We start from the raw sequence: 17,692 nt of genomic DNA, 5'->3' as shown, positions 1-17,692 counted from the left end.
TCATTTTATCAAATATCTTGGTCTTAAACATTTATTTTAATTAATAAACATTGTGTGCCTCTCGCTTGCCTAATAATATAGTTTGTGGCCTTGTAATGCTCCATTTTCTTTTTTATAAAATAAACTGTTTGCGCAAGTGTTCATTACCTTTGGTTCTTTTCTGGCCCTTTTTCATGCTTGTTTCACTTAGTTTACCTTCACTGTTATCTCTGCAATCTGTAGCTCTGAATATCAGTCTCTGGAATCCCAGTTCTGATACCATGTCACTCGTCTAGTCAAGATGTAATAGACAAGTCTTTGTTCATAGGTTCATAGGTAAGTAGTAGGCTATCAGCCCTGGGGCCTATATAAGCCTAGCCATAAAAGTTCCCTGGCTTTTGCCAACCAAGAAAGTTATTTTCCTGTCTAGCAGAGCCACAGAAGTGATCCCTGGGGTGAATTTCCTATTTCCTATCCAATTGTTGAGATTTTCTTAGAGAGGGCTAATGAGGAGCTTTGCTTGACATGAATGGGCACTCTGTTCCAGAGCATGGGAAGTCTCTGGCACAAAAATCTATCCCTCCACATGTTCTGTTTATTGTGGTGGCAAGGTTTAGGTTCCTGGAGCATGTGGCTTGGAGGGATTGGGGTTTCTTTAAGTGTAGCATGTCCAACAGATCTGGGTTTGACATAGCTTTATATGTTAGGCAGAGGTTGTCTCTGAGAAGGTGATAAGCGATGGAGCAGACCTGGAGTTTTTTTAGACTGTCTGCATATGGCATCTGTTTGAAGCCAGTAATCCTCTTAGTGAGGCATTTCTGTGGCCTTTCTAGTTGTTGTAGATGTCTTGAGAGGTACATGCCAAATGGGGCATTGTACTCTATAATGGGTCTGATGAGGGATGAGTAGAGAGGAACAATTACATCTTTTTTTTCTGGAGGTGAACCCCTTTGTGATGAGGTGTGCCATGCCGAAGGATTTCCTGACTACTGTGGTGATGTGATTATCAAAGGAGAGACTATTGTCCACCTGTGTCCCAAAGTCTCTTATCACACTTTTGGTGTTTAGTAGGCTACCGCCTATGTGGTAGTTCATGGGTACAGTGTTTTTCCCAAAGGGGATGACAATGCACTTCTTGGCATTGAGCTTGAGGCCATGACCTTGACACAAAGCATCAGTCTCAGTAAGGCCCCTTTGTAGAATGTCCAAATCATTAGGCGATTCTGTTATGGCACCTAGTTTGCAGTCGTCTGTGAACTTCATTAGCCAAAGACCTGCTGTATTAGCTTGGACTTCTGAGAAGTAGATGCCAAACAGGACAGGACACAGGACTGGCCCCTGTGGTACTCCACTTGTCACTGGTCTGAAGTTGGATTTGGAGTCAGTTACTTTCTCTGTATGGGTTCTGTCAGTGAGCCAGTTGGCCACCCATCTTGTGGCATAGGGATTTATGCCCAGTCTATTGAGTTTATCTATAATTCCAGAGTGGGGGATGGTGCCAAAAGCCTTGGCAAGGTCAAGATAGGCTGTATGCACCACCTTACCCTCGTCCATGGTTCTGGTGACTGCTTCAAAGAAGTCAATCAGGTTTAGGAGACATGACCTACCTTTTACAAACCCAAACTGAGTGGGGTCCAGAGTTTGGAGGTTACCTATGTCCTTGTTTATAAGCTTCAAGATGATACGTTCCATGGCCTTGCAGACCAGGCTCGTAAGGCTAATGGGGCGGTAGTTCCCAGGGTCCATGGTGCCGCCCCCTTTGTAGAGTGGGATGACCATCACTGTGTGCCATTCAGTAGCCACAAAGCCTGAAGTGAGGCTATGATTGAACATGGTACTTAGGTGGGGTGCCAGTTTGCTCTGTAGTTCGTGCAGAATGCAGCCTGGGATGTTGGCAATTCCCATGGATGCTGTGCTCTTGGCTTTGGAGAGTGCGATCTTTACTTGCACAGTCATGATTACAGGGGCTTTGCATTCCTCTGATATAGTGATAGACCCTTTGAGGGGGTGAGGGGGATAAAGTTTGCCCTGCACCTATCTGGCAGGATGTTGGCAATATCAGTTGGTTCTGTATATCTAGTGCCATTGTGCTGTAGCTCAGAGCAGATCTGAGTGTTGCCATTGAGATTCTTGACATAGCTGTAGAATGCCTTGTGGTTGTCTTTAGAATCAGTGGCAATTTTATTTTTGTAACTAGCTTTGGAGAATTTTATGAGGGATCTCAGCTTCTTACTGAGGTTGACCAGGGAGTTCTTGCAATCAGTGAATTTTACTTTTTTTGCAACAGCTTCTTCCTTCTGTTGTAGAATTTGTTTATGGCAGGGGACCACCAGATTGGCTTCCTTTTTTTGGAGGATAGCATCTTGGTTCTGTTGGGGATGGCACAATCCATGCACTCGTGTATGTGATTATGCAGTGCATTTGTACAAGATTCAGCAGTTTTACCTCTATTTTCCATCTGTATGGGTGTCATGAAGCTTGTCACTTCTGTCTTAAGAGGCATGAAATTGGCTTTGGAGAAGTTTTTTATAGTGGTTTCCTTAATGGGAGGTGGGGGCAGGATATTGATGTCTAGGGTAATTAGCTTATGGTCTGATCTGACCAGCGAGGAGTTGACCTCTGGTGTGGAACATCGGTTGCCCATATTGGTAATGACCAGGTCCAAGATATTGCTGCTCCTGGTGGGGGTATGGACAAGCTGATCCAAAGCGTTGAGTAAATGAGTTAGTACATGAGTAGTTTTCCCTATTGATGGTGGTTGAAATTGCCCATTATTAGGGTATTGGGCTGTACCTTAATATTATCCAGTATATCAAGAAATGTGGAATGGGCATCCTGGGGCATTTCAGGGGATCTGTAACAAGCTACAACCTGGATTGCAGTCTTACCCAGTGTTAGTTGCACTTGGATAATTTCAGATGCATTATATTGAGCAACTAGCCTGGAGGTGTGTTTATCCTTAATGAATATGGACACGGCTCCTCCTTTAGTGTTTCGGTCCAGGTTAGGTGGCCAAAAGGTGTGGTATGAGTTATAGCCTGGTAATGCAGGGCTGCTCTCTGGTGTCTTGAACCAGGTCTCCATCACTGCACAGATGCCAAAGTTCTCCATTTTAAGGAGTGCCTCGAGTGAGTACATTTTGAGGTTTAGACTTCTAGCATTGAGTAGCATTATCCTCAGATTTTGCTTGTTTATACCTGCTACGGTGGTGTTTGTCATTTGAACCTTGCCTAAAAAAGGCACTATAGGGGTGGCAAGAGCCTTAACCAGTATTCCAAACCCCAGGGGTGACAGGTGCAGGCCATCTCTGGCAAACTATTGTGGTCTGTCGATCATGTTGTCTCAGGCAAGCAGACACTGGATCCCCTTAGAATGACACCAGAAGCTTAGCCAATTGTTGAAGTCAATCATTTTGTCCTTGTATTGTGGTATAATTCTCGGCAATGGCAGGATGCTACTCAGGGCTAGGGTCATACCTGCCTGGGCTACGTGGTCTGAGAGCTCCTCCATGTCTTTTTTCATGTAGTCCAAGGAGGCACATCTCAGGTCATTCACACCAACATGGACAATGACAGAGTCATATTTGTACTTGTTTTGGAGTGACCTGAGTGTTGTGTTATGTGGTGGATCCTGGCACCCGACAGGCAGCTGACAGTAATTTTCTCCTTGTTTAGCCTGGTGAGTGGGACATCAGTGTGGCTGACTATAGAGTCACCTATGAATAGTGTGTGAGTATGTTGTTTTGCCTTATGGGCTGAGGCTGAGTGGCACACTGATTTTGTGGGCTATGTCTCATTTGGGTAGTGTTGGGGGTGGTGTTTACTTGCCTTTCAGCTTTGGAGGTCTCTGTTGTTTGGACAGATTTTTATTGAGAGCCTCCGCGAATGCAGGTGTGTGTTTTGTGTTACTATGTGTGGGTTTATGTGGTGTAGGTTTTGATGGACTATGTGTTGAGTGTGGTGTGGTGCAGGTGTTTACCTTCTCCTCTTGACTGTCTAGTACAGTCTTGGCTGGAGAGAGCTTGGCTTCCAGTTTGGCTATATAAGTGCATCTCTTACAGTTTGTAGTGTTGGGTGGTAGAAGGAGAGGGTTGTCAGTGTACATGAGGCAATTGCTACATTGCCTCAAGATGTCCCGATTCATCAGGTGGACAGGGGAAAATACCGGGAGCTGACCCTTAGACGTGCCTGGATAGATGCTTATTAATTTAAGTACTAAAATCAGTTTTCCTCCTATCAAGTGAGGAAAGTTGAGTGGTGCAGTAATTTGTAGATTATTTAGTGCTTGCTACGAGTTTTTAACAAGTGCTGAGCACAAGGAAACAGTTTTGAGTGCTAAAAGTAGAAAACTGGCTAGTTCTAAGGGAAATTAGAAGAGCAGACTTTCTGACACTGGAAATAATTTAACCCTAGTTAAACAGTGCTGCGCAATGTGCAAAACCACGCAAACATGGGTTTTTAAACAGAAAGATGAAAGGGATAGAAATAGCCCAAAATGGCCAATAAAACTACAGATTCTGAGCTGAAACCACTCTTCCAGTGACAGATAGGCTGCTCAAAGCTCACCACAGCTTTATTATGTACAAACACATCACGATTGAAGCTTATTAACTTTAACTTAGGTAACTTATATACAAACTAGCTACATTCATTCTTACATGCTCACTCTATGACTGCACTTTCAAAAGTGCACTGAGTATTGCATATTCTTGCAGTTTATATATGCACGTTCAGTACTTGCTATGCTTCTTAAAGACACAGCACACACGCACTCTGTTCTACATTTGTAGAACCAAGAAAAAAAAAACATCCTGGGACAGGAATGTGATATAAAAGAACTTGAGCAAGAGGGAGTGTATAAATATTTGGGAAATTGATGAAGGATTAACAATAAAACATGAACAAATGTGAATAAAACTTAGTAAGGAATATTTTAGAAGACTAAAATTAATACTGAAAACAGTGCTGACATCTAGGAACAATGTCCAAGCTATAAACCAATTTGTTTTTCTTCTCCTAACTTACAGTTTTGGAGTGAATGACTGATCCCAAAAGGTGTTGGATCGGTTGTACAGGAAAACAAGAAAGATGCTTCATGCTCATCAAATGATTTATAAAAACCATTGTATACCAAGACTATATATTCCCAATTTTGAAGGAGGTATGGGCCTCCTCAAAATTGATTACATGTTGATCTGCAATTGTGGGACTGCATACATATCTGATGACCTCACAAGATCCAAACTTAGTGAAAGTTTTAAAACATGAGGGGAATAAGTCGAAGATGACTTCCCTGCTTTGTTAAGCAGAAGCATCTTGGTGTCAAGCCGTAATGGAAATCAAACCAAAAGTAGATAAAATTCAGGCAGCAACTGAATGTGCCAAAAAACAAAAGAAAGACTGTAAGGTGAAGGATCAGATGAGAAGGCAAGAAATGCGGAACATCCATATAGTTGCAAGTATTGAAAACTCTTGGAACAACCTCATGTTGATCAGGATAGAACGCAGTAATGATTAAGGAGAGGAGAATTTAAACCAAAAGACAAAAGGTTAATACTGGCAGCCCAAGATAGTGGACTATGTACATGTTGGTTTACAAAGTCCATTGAACATATGAAAGAAACAGACAAATGTAGGTTTTGTAAAACAGAATTAGAAACAGTCATACAAATTTGTTACTGGCTGTGATATACTAATGGCAGAAGGACTGCATATTGAAAGGCATAATGGTGTGGCAAGATTGTTGCATTGGGGACTGTGCAAAAATTATAATATTGAAGTAGCTGAGAAGGGTCTATATCAGCATTTCGAAAATGTAATAGTTCGAATCACTAAATATCGAACTGAAATGATCGAACTATTAAATTTTCGAATGCCGATATAAAAAAAAACATAAAGGGTGTAGGTAGGGGGCAAGCCCCCCTGTACTCTCCATGTGGGGGGGCTGCGTCCCCCACACCCCCGCTACTTAAATATACCAACTCCAAGACCACAGTACATTGCAGGGGTGGCTCGTGCTATCGGTCTGCAGGACTGCAGCCCTCCCACCTAGAAATAAAAGAAATACACAACATAAAACATAAACTTAGCAGTCCAGATGCAAAGAAGGTATTTTTTGCCCTGTAGATGCCTAAGATGCTGTGTGGAAGACGAACGCACAGAAGAGAGGTAAGCAGGTATTTTGAGCGCAGGACCAATCAGGAGTGAAGTAAGTTGAGTTCACAGCTCCTGCAGGGAAGCTTTAAGTCGAGCGCGGGCAATGGAGTTGGATCTGGCTTTCTGGGCCCATTTACCGGTAAGGTGTGTGAATAGTTCCGTTTAAGGCAGCTTGTGTGTGTATATTAAATCAAGGCAGGTAGTAGAAATATCCCGTAGCTGTTATTCAGAGTGTGTGTGTGTGTAATGCCCTTGTTAACACATAGTGGTGGGTAGAAATACTCAAGCTTGAACCCTGTACCTTGGATGCAGGTGGCAAGGAACGGAATTCCCTACCCACCACTATTTGTAAAAAAATTGCAGATTTTTGCCTCATATTTGTTCTGTTCATCATAAAATCTGTGGTTTCTGTATCTTCATATTTCCTTGCAAAGGTTTGTAGTGCAGTGGTGCACTTGTCGCATTGTTATCTGACAGCTACAGGTTCGCTGGTTTGATTCTTGGCTGGGGTGTGTTCTGTGTGGAGTCTGCATATCCTCCCATCCCTTACAAAGATGTGTTTCTCCCTGCTCTGCTGAAATTTGGCTTTGTTTTGTTCCAAGTCAGACTAGTTTCCTCGTTAACAAATATTTAAAAATAACAGGCATTTGAATTTCAGACTTGATATTCTTCAGAAAGTACATGGTAAAACAAAACCTTTTATTCTAGCAATTGTCTAAGTTTATAACATGGATATTTGAAATATGCCCATATTTTTGGGACTGTATTCCCCCATTATTGGCCTCGTCCAGGTATTTTGTGCTAAGGCTGAGAGCTATGGTGAGAACTGAATTCACTGAATATGTTTGGCAGCTGTATTCCCACATTATTGGCTTTTTTCATGTGTTTTTTGCTAAGAGGTTGACAGTTATGGTGAGAACTGAATTCGCCAAATAGTAGCCATTTAAGTTGGTCTTCCTCTGTTTCAGCTGATTTGGCATAGTGGTATGTTTCTCTGACTGTTTTGCACAGGGTCCCCTGGGTTCAAGACGTGGCAGTGAAATGTATGGTGGTAACACAGCATTTTATTCTAGTAACTTTCCAACATTATACAAGCAATGTTTAAAATGTGTCCCTGGTTTTTGGCTTTTTGCCCCCCCCCCAATAAATTGTGGCTTTTTCAAGATATCTTGTGCTGCAAAGTTCAGAGATACAGCTGAGTGTCGAGTAGATTTTACAAGGAGCTGAGAGCTGCAGGGGAACAAAAGTTTAGTGCTGCTTATGCTAAGTCTGCTTGCATTGTTAATAGCACAACAGGTAGTGTACTTGCTTTTGATGCAGAAGGCTGTGGGTTCTACTCCCACAGTAGGTAGATGCATTTCTGATACTGTACTGTGCTGTAACGGGGGTGGATGCTGCAGTCCTTTTTGGCAAAGATACCTAGTAACTATGAACCTGTTATCAATTTGCTATCCATTCCCTATCGCGGTAACCTAGTAACTATGAACCTGTTATCAGTTTGCTATCCATTCCCTATTGCGGTATTACTAGCTTATCATTTTTTTAATGCATGCAACATAGGCAATTTATTCTTCAAGGGCAACAGGCACTTTATTTGTAGATGAAACAATGACATATAAAGTTATTTGCTAGCAGCAACCTCTTTATTAGTTACAGATTTCTTTAATGTGGATTTTACTACTTCAGAGATTGTGCATATTTACTGATACTGGTGGACTATAGAAGGTTGATTAGAGGTTTTATCATGGAAATGTTCTGAATTGGGCAGTTTTGTCATTGGTGCATGCATTTTGTTTCATTGTTTACTGGAAAAATGTTCAAAACAATAAATTTAAAATGCCCACTAACAACTGTACTGTATTGTACAAGGAATATAATGTAATACAGTCAGGAAGGTGTATCAAAGAGCATGTGTATGTTTCCTGTTCAAGGGGCCTATGATTTTCAAAACAGCCCAGAGTTAATCTTTATCTGCCACTGGCAAAATGTATTTTCTTTGAATGTGGGTTTCAATGCTGTTTCAGTGCATGTGAGTTTCAAGGGCAGAGAAGTTTTAATGCTAAGTCTATTTTCATTGTGAGACTGCATTGCTTTGTTTAATAGATATCTATTAGGGTTTGTGTGTAAAATGCAAAATAAAACTTTCAAATGAAATCTAAATCATCGCAGAAGTAAAGCAGTATGCACATTACAGTGTTTATGGTAAATGGGGCAAAATAACTAAGGAATGGGATGTTGGAATGGCTGCAGGGGGGAGGCTCCATTTGACCATGATTTTGTGAGGGGGGAAGGGTAGCAAACTCAGAAATATTTTTGCAGAATAAATAGATATTTGCTTTTTATTTTTGGTTTGTTCCTCATAAAATTTGTGGTTTTCTAGCAAATCATTTAGGAATGAAGTCACTAAATGATAGACATTGAGTTTCAGACGTCATAACCCTCAGAAAAATGTATGCTAATGCAAGACCTGTTATTCTATCAACTGTCTTAAGTTTATACAAGAGCAATTTTTAGTAGTGTTTGTATGTTCCCCCAATATATTTGGCCTTGTCCAGATTTCCTGCATTAAGAGGTTGAGAGGTACGTGCAAATCGCTTTGTAGAATTAGGAATATCCAAACCTCTCAATTGTCCCCAATTTTGGCTCAAAATGTTGCTCTCCCCTAATAATCCCTCCTCAAAATGGCAATTTTGGAAGAAAATGTGGAGGGTTTACAATTATATATATAACTGTAATGATCAGAGTTATAGATTATTTTTATTTCAGAAATGCATGTAGATGCTCTTATTTTGTTAGCTGCTCAAGTTAACAGTGTTAATATTAAAAAGGTGTCCCTTTTTTTGACAGGTTCCCAGCTAAATTGTGTGGCAACTTTACATTTTTGCATCACATTTTTGGTCTGTTTTTCATAAATTGTGCTTTTCTGGCAAATTAGTGGCAAGTCATTAAAGATTGAAGTTAGAAAATAATGGCAGACATTTGAGTTTCAGATTTTATACCCTTCAGAAAATTCGTACTAATGCAAGATCTACTACTGTTCTATTATCTAAGTTAATAAGAGCAATATTTAAAAATTGTCCTTATTTTTGGGCCTGTGTCCCACTTCAAGTTCTATGTATGGCTTTGTCCAGATTTCTTGCTCTGAAGTTGAGAGGTATGAGTGTCAGAGCCATCACTGTCAGCCAGAGACATTTCAAATTATGACATACTTGTTGCACCCCACTCCCCATTGTAGTGGCTCTGGATGTGTCCAAGGAAGGGCAAGGAGCAGTTATGCAGTGTAAGTGTGGAGAGTATTCCCCCATCCAAGGTAGACCACAAGTACGACCATGGCTTTTCATCTGTCCTTGATTTTGCAGAATGTTCTGGTTTTCTGTCAGATTTTTATACTGTTGATTTATGCTTATTATTATTCAGGAACTGCATGCTGTCACAGTGCCCTGTTGCTCTGTTTAAGTAGCAATGATTTAATGAGCATCAGGTAAGCTTGTCGGAGATTGTAAGATGCAAGTAAGCTTTAATAAGCATACTGTTGAAGAATTACCAGCATTGAAAGCCTTTTCGTTGTTGCCATGCAGAGAATATTTACATAACTAGATAATGTATAAGCCTTGGGTATTGAAATGCATATGACAGTATTTGTAATAAAAGGACAGGATTACAGTATTTTCAGAAGCTCATTACATTTATTGTAGACTTGCAGTCATCTTTTGTTGTAGACTTGCAGTCATCTTTGCAGGCTTACCCGTAAAATAAACAGAATGCCAATCTATCATGTGTGGTCCATAACTTGTGCAGGAATCCTTTAAGCAATTTATCTTGAGCTTGTTTCTTGTTTGCTGTTCATTTTTTATTTTGATCATGTCTTCCCCATGAAACAAGTAGATAGTTGTGATAGGCAGCAGGTCTTTTTTGGATAAGAAACATTTTTACAAGTGGGAGTATCACAGAGATTGCTACTTTCAGCATGTTAGTTGGTAATTTTATAAAGCTGAATATAAATTATAATTAGAACTGCAGTGCAAGGAGTAGTGGTTTGAGTTGAGTGCTGCTTGTTTTTTATACTTGATTTTGACTGGCATTCCAGTAATGTATTTAAAAAGTAATTTATTTTTTCATGCCTCACAACTTGTTTCCATCTGGATATTAAGTAAGTTGTCATGTAGCCAATGCATTGAAATATTTTTTTCTTCTACACTTCATTTTGTCTTGATTGGACTCTTGTAATGACTGTTTGGCACCCAGGGCAGCGTATTTCGTTAAAGTTCCAGTTGTTGTGGTTTTGAGCATAGCCCCACCCCTTTCTAGTTGGACACACCCCTTCCCATTGGCCCCACACATTCAGCTGTCTCCTGCAGCCCTCCTTTAATTTGAAGTCACCAGCCGCCACTGCTACATTGTAGTAAATGGAAATCTCCCCTTACAGAGATTTCCATTTCCCCGTTCGATATTCTGCACTTTCGGCATTCTCACATCGACACTATCGTATTCGATATTGTCAACATTCGAGATGCTGATAGAAACCCACTGAGAAGCATAGAAAGCATGAGCCACAAAGCATTATAGAAAATGAAGAAGTTTATATCATATGGGATCACTCATTACCAACAGTTCAAAAACTCGATGCGAGAAAAACAGATATAGTAGTCCATGAAAAGAAGACAAAAGTGGCATTGATCATTGAAATTGCTACACCCAGTGACTACAGTGTCTTACTTACAGAGACACACAAAGTCATAAAATAACAGGATTTTCAGGCACAAATGAGGGCAATGTGGAAGAAGGATAACCAGACAGTTCCAATAGTAGTAGGAGCAATGAGTCTTATAAAAAATAATTTACAATATACTTACATAGGTTACCAATACATGTAACGCCATATGAATTGTAAAAGGAGTCAATACTGGGCACATTGCGAGTGCTTTGAAGGGTACTTCTGTCTAACATCAAAGCCTGAAACAATACTAATTTCATGAATTTTAATCATACTTTGACTTAGGAATGGGGTCCATTCCCATCATGGTATTAGAAATCCAAAAGATTCAGAGAAATTAAAAAAGAAAGAGACCTTATTTACAAGGACATAGGTAATCTCCAACCTCTGGAATCAACCCAGTTCGGATTCATTAAAGGTAGATCATGTCTGTTAAACATGGTTGACTTCTTCATAAAAGCCACCAAGGCCCTGACATAGCCAAGGCATTTGACACAATCCCCCACTCAGGTATTATAGAGAAACTCTCCCAGTTGGGAATTGACTCCTACATTACCAGATGGGTAGCCAACTGGCTCACCGACAGGACACGTACTGTCAAAGTGGGTGACTTCACCTCTAGCAAAAGACCAGTCACCAGTTGCATATCACAGGGTTCTGTACTGGGCCCCTCACTGTACAGAATTTATTTCTCAGAAGTCCAGGCAAACTTGGATGGCCTGTGGCTGACCAGTTTCACTGACTATTGCAAAATGGGAGCAATCATTGAGTCCCCCAATGATGTTAATATACTGCAGACAAGGTTAACGCAGACAAATGATTGGTACCAAAGCTACGGATTAAATCTAAATGGAAACAAAATGCATTATTATTTCCTTTGAGAAAGCTTACATCCCTGCTAATTACATTATAGACAGCACCCCCTTAGTGTAGACCCAGTGGTATGTGATCTGGATACACAGGTTGATAGCAACCTGAACTTTGACCACCATGTATCCAGTGTAATAAGGAAATCCTTCTGTGTGACACATCTTATAAGTAGAGGCATCACATCTAGCTCTAAAGATGTTATACTTGTATACACACACACACATACACACACACACACACACACACACACACATATATATATATATATATATATATATATATATATATATATATATATATATATATATTAATTGAGCACTCTTGCAAATCCCAGTACTGCGCTCTTTTACATGCACCTCACCAGACACCTGCAACAATTAGAGAGACTACAGAGTTTCTCACCAAGAAAGTACAGGGTACACAAAACAAGTCCTATGCAGAAAGACTGAAAACACTGTCACTGTATTCTGTCTCCTACGGGTAGCTAAGGGGTGACCTGTGCCAGGCTTACAATGCAGTCTCTAGCCTGGTCCTGATGGAAATGCTACACATTCCTAAATAAACTGCAAGAGGGTCACTCGCTCCATGGATCCTAACCTAACCTCTGACATGAACAGGTCATGCTGTAGAGATACATACATTTCCCAGAGACTGCCACTTCCCTAGAATAAGTTCCCAATTCACATGACGCGTAGCAACTCCCTGACTCTCTTCAAAAGTAACCTAGATCAATGGATGAGTGACCACAATTTCACTCCTGGGGTGGCTCCCATGTCCCTCCTGAATAGAGAATGACATTACTAACTAGACCCTTACTTCTGTGAACTTCATTCACCTAATCACTTGGAACTGGCAACTCGGGATAAATATGGCTAGGCTTGTAAGGGCTCTAGGGCCTTTAGCCTAGTAACATTATATGAACCTATGAACCTTTCTGAACTGCAGCTACCATGATGAAACAAAAAATAGCACAAACTTCATCTACATCTTCCAGAAAAAAAGAAAAAAGGCTTAAACTTAAAAATGCAGACTTATGTTTTCATCTTATTTAAACAGAATCAAATCCTTGAAAGGAAGGCATGATAAGCTGTAAACATGTAAGGTCTTACAATATTTCATTTATCCCATACATAGTTCTCCTTAAGAATATAAGGTAAGACCATCACAAATAATAATTTAATTGAATCAACATGTAGAAAATGTATATAATAATTGTTCACATTCACACACACACTCACACATGCACACACACACACATATATAAAGCATCTTTAATAATACAGTAGGCTTATGTTCATTCTAACAGGATTTCTTCTTTTTGTTGTTGTTGTTTGTTGTTTTTGTTTAATCCAGTCCTATAGTCTGTCTTTTAGTTATGGATAATCTTTGTGATAACTCTACAGTTCAGTATAATATGACTGGCAGTTCTAATGGGGGAGTTGGTAACTTGGCTCTCATGCTTTATAATTTTATATACAATAATTGAAGTTTTAGTTCTGCTTCTTACAAAGTGCTTTAACTGCCATGCAATACTGAGGCAATGTTTTTTTTTCCCTCATTATGTATGAAATAAGTAAGAAATGGAAATACTTTGTGAAACTGACAAAAAAGTTACTGTTTGTTTTTTACAAAAAGAGAGAAAAATATATTAAACTCATTAACAGAAAAGGTCCCTAGATTCCGGCCTGTAACACTTGCTGTGTTGTTGAACTATCAAGCTGAAATAGTGTGACTCCCAGAGATTCCCTGGGAGAAGCATTATGTACTTCTTTAGAAAATCCTTGGCACTCTTGCAAGTCCCAATACTGGGAGACAGGACATTTTGGGAGTACCAATCACCATGCCTCTCCTTTGTTTTTGTTTTGTTTTGTTTTGTTTTAGAAATAAACTAGAAACAAAGTGTACTGATTATTTCCATGGATATACATGTCATTGTTAGCACATGGTCACTTTCCCATAACAGGCATGAACTATTTAAAGTGATACCACATTATTTATTATTAAAAAGTTGCATTACTGTTGCCTTTTATCTGTTTTTTTTTTCTTGATCAGGATATTTTCTACTGGAAAGGAGAGGAATGGCTATGAATGACAAAGACTTGTATCAGAAAGGAGGGGAAACTTGTATTGGTTAATGTATTGCTTTGTCCTTGGAACTCTCTTCCTATGTAGATGCTGGTATACAACTGACCTGAGGACTGCATGTCCTGCTTGTCCAATATCATTCTAAAAACAAAATCACTTTTCTACAGTAATTCCTTTCAATTAGGAACACTCATTAGAGATTTCGTAAGTTTTACACTTGGGAGCAACCTGATGTCAGGTTGCACAAAAACAGTGGTATTGCCTGTACTTTGTTTAGTTTGTTCGAGTGTAGGTGATGCAAGAATTTTTTTACAATAGTTGCTAAAGGGAATAATTCAATTCTGTATGTCCTAATGGGTGGCAAGAAAGAAAGAATAGATGCTATTATGTTTGAAACCCAGGCACTCTGTTGAAGCATATGGAATGGAGCTGTGTGGTTGATGCACATTTCTGCCAGTGATTGTACTTGACACAGAGGAAAGAAGCTATACTGCTTCCATTAATAGCCTCATTATCATAGTAGATAGCCATGGGGCGGACGATGAGGACAGATAATAGGGGACAGTTTAGGATGGTACAGAAGGAGTGGCTGTGGGCTGGTTTTGCCATCATAAAATGTAGCATCCATAGGTTTTTGTGCATATACAAAGTTGCTACCATATTTCTTATTACACTTTCTTCATGATCATCAAATAGTAAACAGTACCATATGTCAAAGTGACATATCAGCCTTACAAAAACTAAGAGCTCATCAATGCAATGCTCATTAAGTTATGATTTAAGTTGTCTGCCTTTTATTTATAATCATTATGTAAATGATAAAATTAAATAAGAACAGCTGTTTATTTACTTTTTATAAATATTAATTAACTGAGTATTAACAATTGAAGGTCTCTTCCTTAAATGTCTTTATTTAATTTATATGTGCGCATCTTCTTTTAACTGAATTAAAATATTGCAGCTTGAAAATACATATGAACATTTTCCCATGTATCTTTACTGAGGCCCATTATTTTATATATATAAGACACCTCCTTCTATCACTTATTCACTTCCTTCTTCTTTTTCACCTCACTCAATACACTTCCTTTCTCACTCAACACCTCCTCACACATCATCCAGGCCATGCATATAACACCTGCATCCCTTTTACTCCAAATTCTCTTCCCCCTCTCCCTCTTCTCCCTATTACATCTAACCTATCTGCTTAACTTTTCCTATACCCCACCCCTGCATACTACCACTCTTCACATCACAAAAGAACCCTGCTACTCTTCCAATATCTCACCTCACCTCTGTCAAACAAATACCTCTTTTCTCTTCTCCATAAAACGTTTCAGTCACTCAGCTTTCCACCCCATTCTTCACAAACCAAAAACCTTATGCATCCTGCCATTAACCTTCACCCTACAAGTTCCTGTAAACTACTAAGCCTCATTCTCAAACTTTTCTCTACCCTTTTCTCTGGTGACATCCACCCCAACCCAGGGCCCCCTGTAAACCAGCCTTTATATCAACATCCAACCCCCTACACCCTCTTCCCACAAATCTCTACTTCTCACTACCATCTAGCCCTCCTGAAAATAAACAACCACAAAAACATAGCCATAGCCACTCTTTATATCCTCCCTGGAAATAACATTCCCCTTCTTGAAGACATACTTTCCTGATTCTCCACTAATATTACCAATGAAACAATCATCTTAGGAGACATTAACATTAACTGGTCCACTATTCAATTAAACACGTCCTCCCTGACTATCAATCTTTTCAACTTCTCACAAGTAGTTAATTCCCCAACTAGACCCAACAAAGATAGCCCTTCAGGTAGCATTCTGGACTGGATCTTAGTTTCCCACCCTAATTATATCTCAGATAGTGGCACTTTGCCTGATTCTCTCAGCAATCTCTTTCCACCCCTCATCTGTCACACCCCTTCCTCCATACATTTACAACACAACTGTATCTTAACCCGCAACCTCAAAAACTTCAACCCACAATCCTTTTACAATAGCTTGAAACTCATGAACTGGAACCCTCTGAAAACTCTTCCTCTTGACAACACTGTCACTTACTTTAACACTACTTTCACTAACTTACTAAACTGCTGTGCCCCTCCCAGAACTAAAAGATCAAAATCCATTACTGCCCCAAGACTTTCTAAAGACACATTATCCCTTATGCATTCTCATGACAAATCATGGAAACTCTATCAAAAACATAAAATACCCAACACCCTAATTGAATATAAACAACTTTGTAATAAAGTTATAAAACTAATTGCCTCTGACCATAAATCCTACTACTCTAAGCTTCAAAACTGTCACAAATCCTATCCCAAACTATTCTGGAATAGTATCACTTCCATCCTCAATCCTGGCTGGAAAACTAGTCCCTGCTCTGACCCTAGCTCCCCTGACCACATTATAGCCTCCAAATTCCACTCCTTCTTCATAGACTCTGTTGCCAAACTGTCCACATCTTTCCCTCCAAACTCAACCAGTTGTTCCACTCCTATTATCCAAAACTCTCCCTCTACCTCCCTTACCTCAAACCCCTCTCTCTTTTCCTTCAAACCCATCCCAGTCTCCACAATAAAAACTCCTCCAAAAACTAAAACCATGTTCCAAAGCCCCTGATAACCTTTCTTCTAACTTCCTTAAGCTAACTGCAGATGGCAACTCACTCCCCATTAGTATACTAATAAACCATTCTTTGCAAGAATCCTACATACCCCTCCTCTGGAAAAAAGCCTTTATCATTCCCCTACACAAAGTAGGTAACAACACTGGCATCTCCAATTTCCATCCCATTTCCATCCTCTCTCCTCTCTCAAAAATTATTGAAAAATGTATTCACCTTCAACTTCTACCCTACCTACTCGACAACCACTTACGTACACCATCACAACATGGTTTTAAACCTGGACACAGCACCACCTCAGCCCTACTATACTTTCTTGAAAATATCAACCGCCCCTGTGATTCTGGTAATATCATATCTGCTCTTCTCTTAGACCTTTATAAGGCCTTTGATACTATATCCCAGAGCTTACTTTTTTCTAAGATCTCCCAGCTTAATCTATCTCCCTCCTCTCTGAATTGGTTTTCCAGTTATCTTTTGGATCGACAGCAAGCCACCAAATGGAATAATTCCATCTCCCTCTACCTTAACACTCAGACTGGTGTCCCCCAGGGATCTATCCTGGGTCCAGTTTTATTCGATATCTTCATTAACGACTTCCACCAATGCCTACCCAATGACAATATCTAAACAATCCTATCTTGGTTTGTGACTTACTGTGGAGTTGATTGGTAAGAGAAGTTTTATTTGAATTTATATTTTATTTGTTATCACTGTTTTTCACTGTTTGTAGGTAGGAAGGGACTGCTTGTTAAAAAGATTTACTTTGATTTGTATTTTGTTATTTTACCTTTAATTTCACTGTTGGTTGTTAGAAAGGGATAAGTTTTAGACAGGCAAGCTCTAGCCACCCCAAGGGCCCTAGACAGCTATAAATTTACGCAGAGAGGAAAATCCTGAGCATATCTGAACAATCCCATCTTGGTTTGTGATTTATTTATCTTTATTGTCAAAAAGAAGTGCTACTGTGAGTGATAGTGATGTAAAGAAATTACAACTTTTGTCTGGCTTGTAGAACTTGTATGGTCAGAACAACTTACTGTAATTTATTTAGTTGTATATTGCTGGTGTGATTTTTTGTCATAGAAGTTGATTCAAGTTCTCTTTGAATTCTTTGGTTACTGATTTTGATCTTTTCTTTTGTAATATTCGTATTCATTTGAAGCTGAATATGGATTCCTTAAATGAGTATGCAATTAATGATTTGCTAATGCACACATATCTTGTACAGTGCAATAAATGCTAT

Source organism: Protopterus annectens, chromosome 5.part0, assembly GCF_019279795.1.
Source record: "Protopterus annectens isolate FY-2018-M chromosome 5.part0, PAN1.0, whole genome shotgun sequence".
In the NCBI taxonomy this organism is placed as follows: Eukaryota; Metazoa; Chordata; order Ceratodontiformes; family Protopteridae; genus Protopterus; species Protopterus annectens.
The sequence above is the reverse complement of the archived record's forward strand: the minus strand, read 5'-3'. Positions refer to the sequence as shown.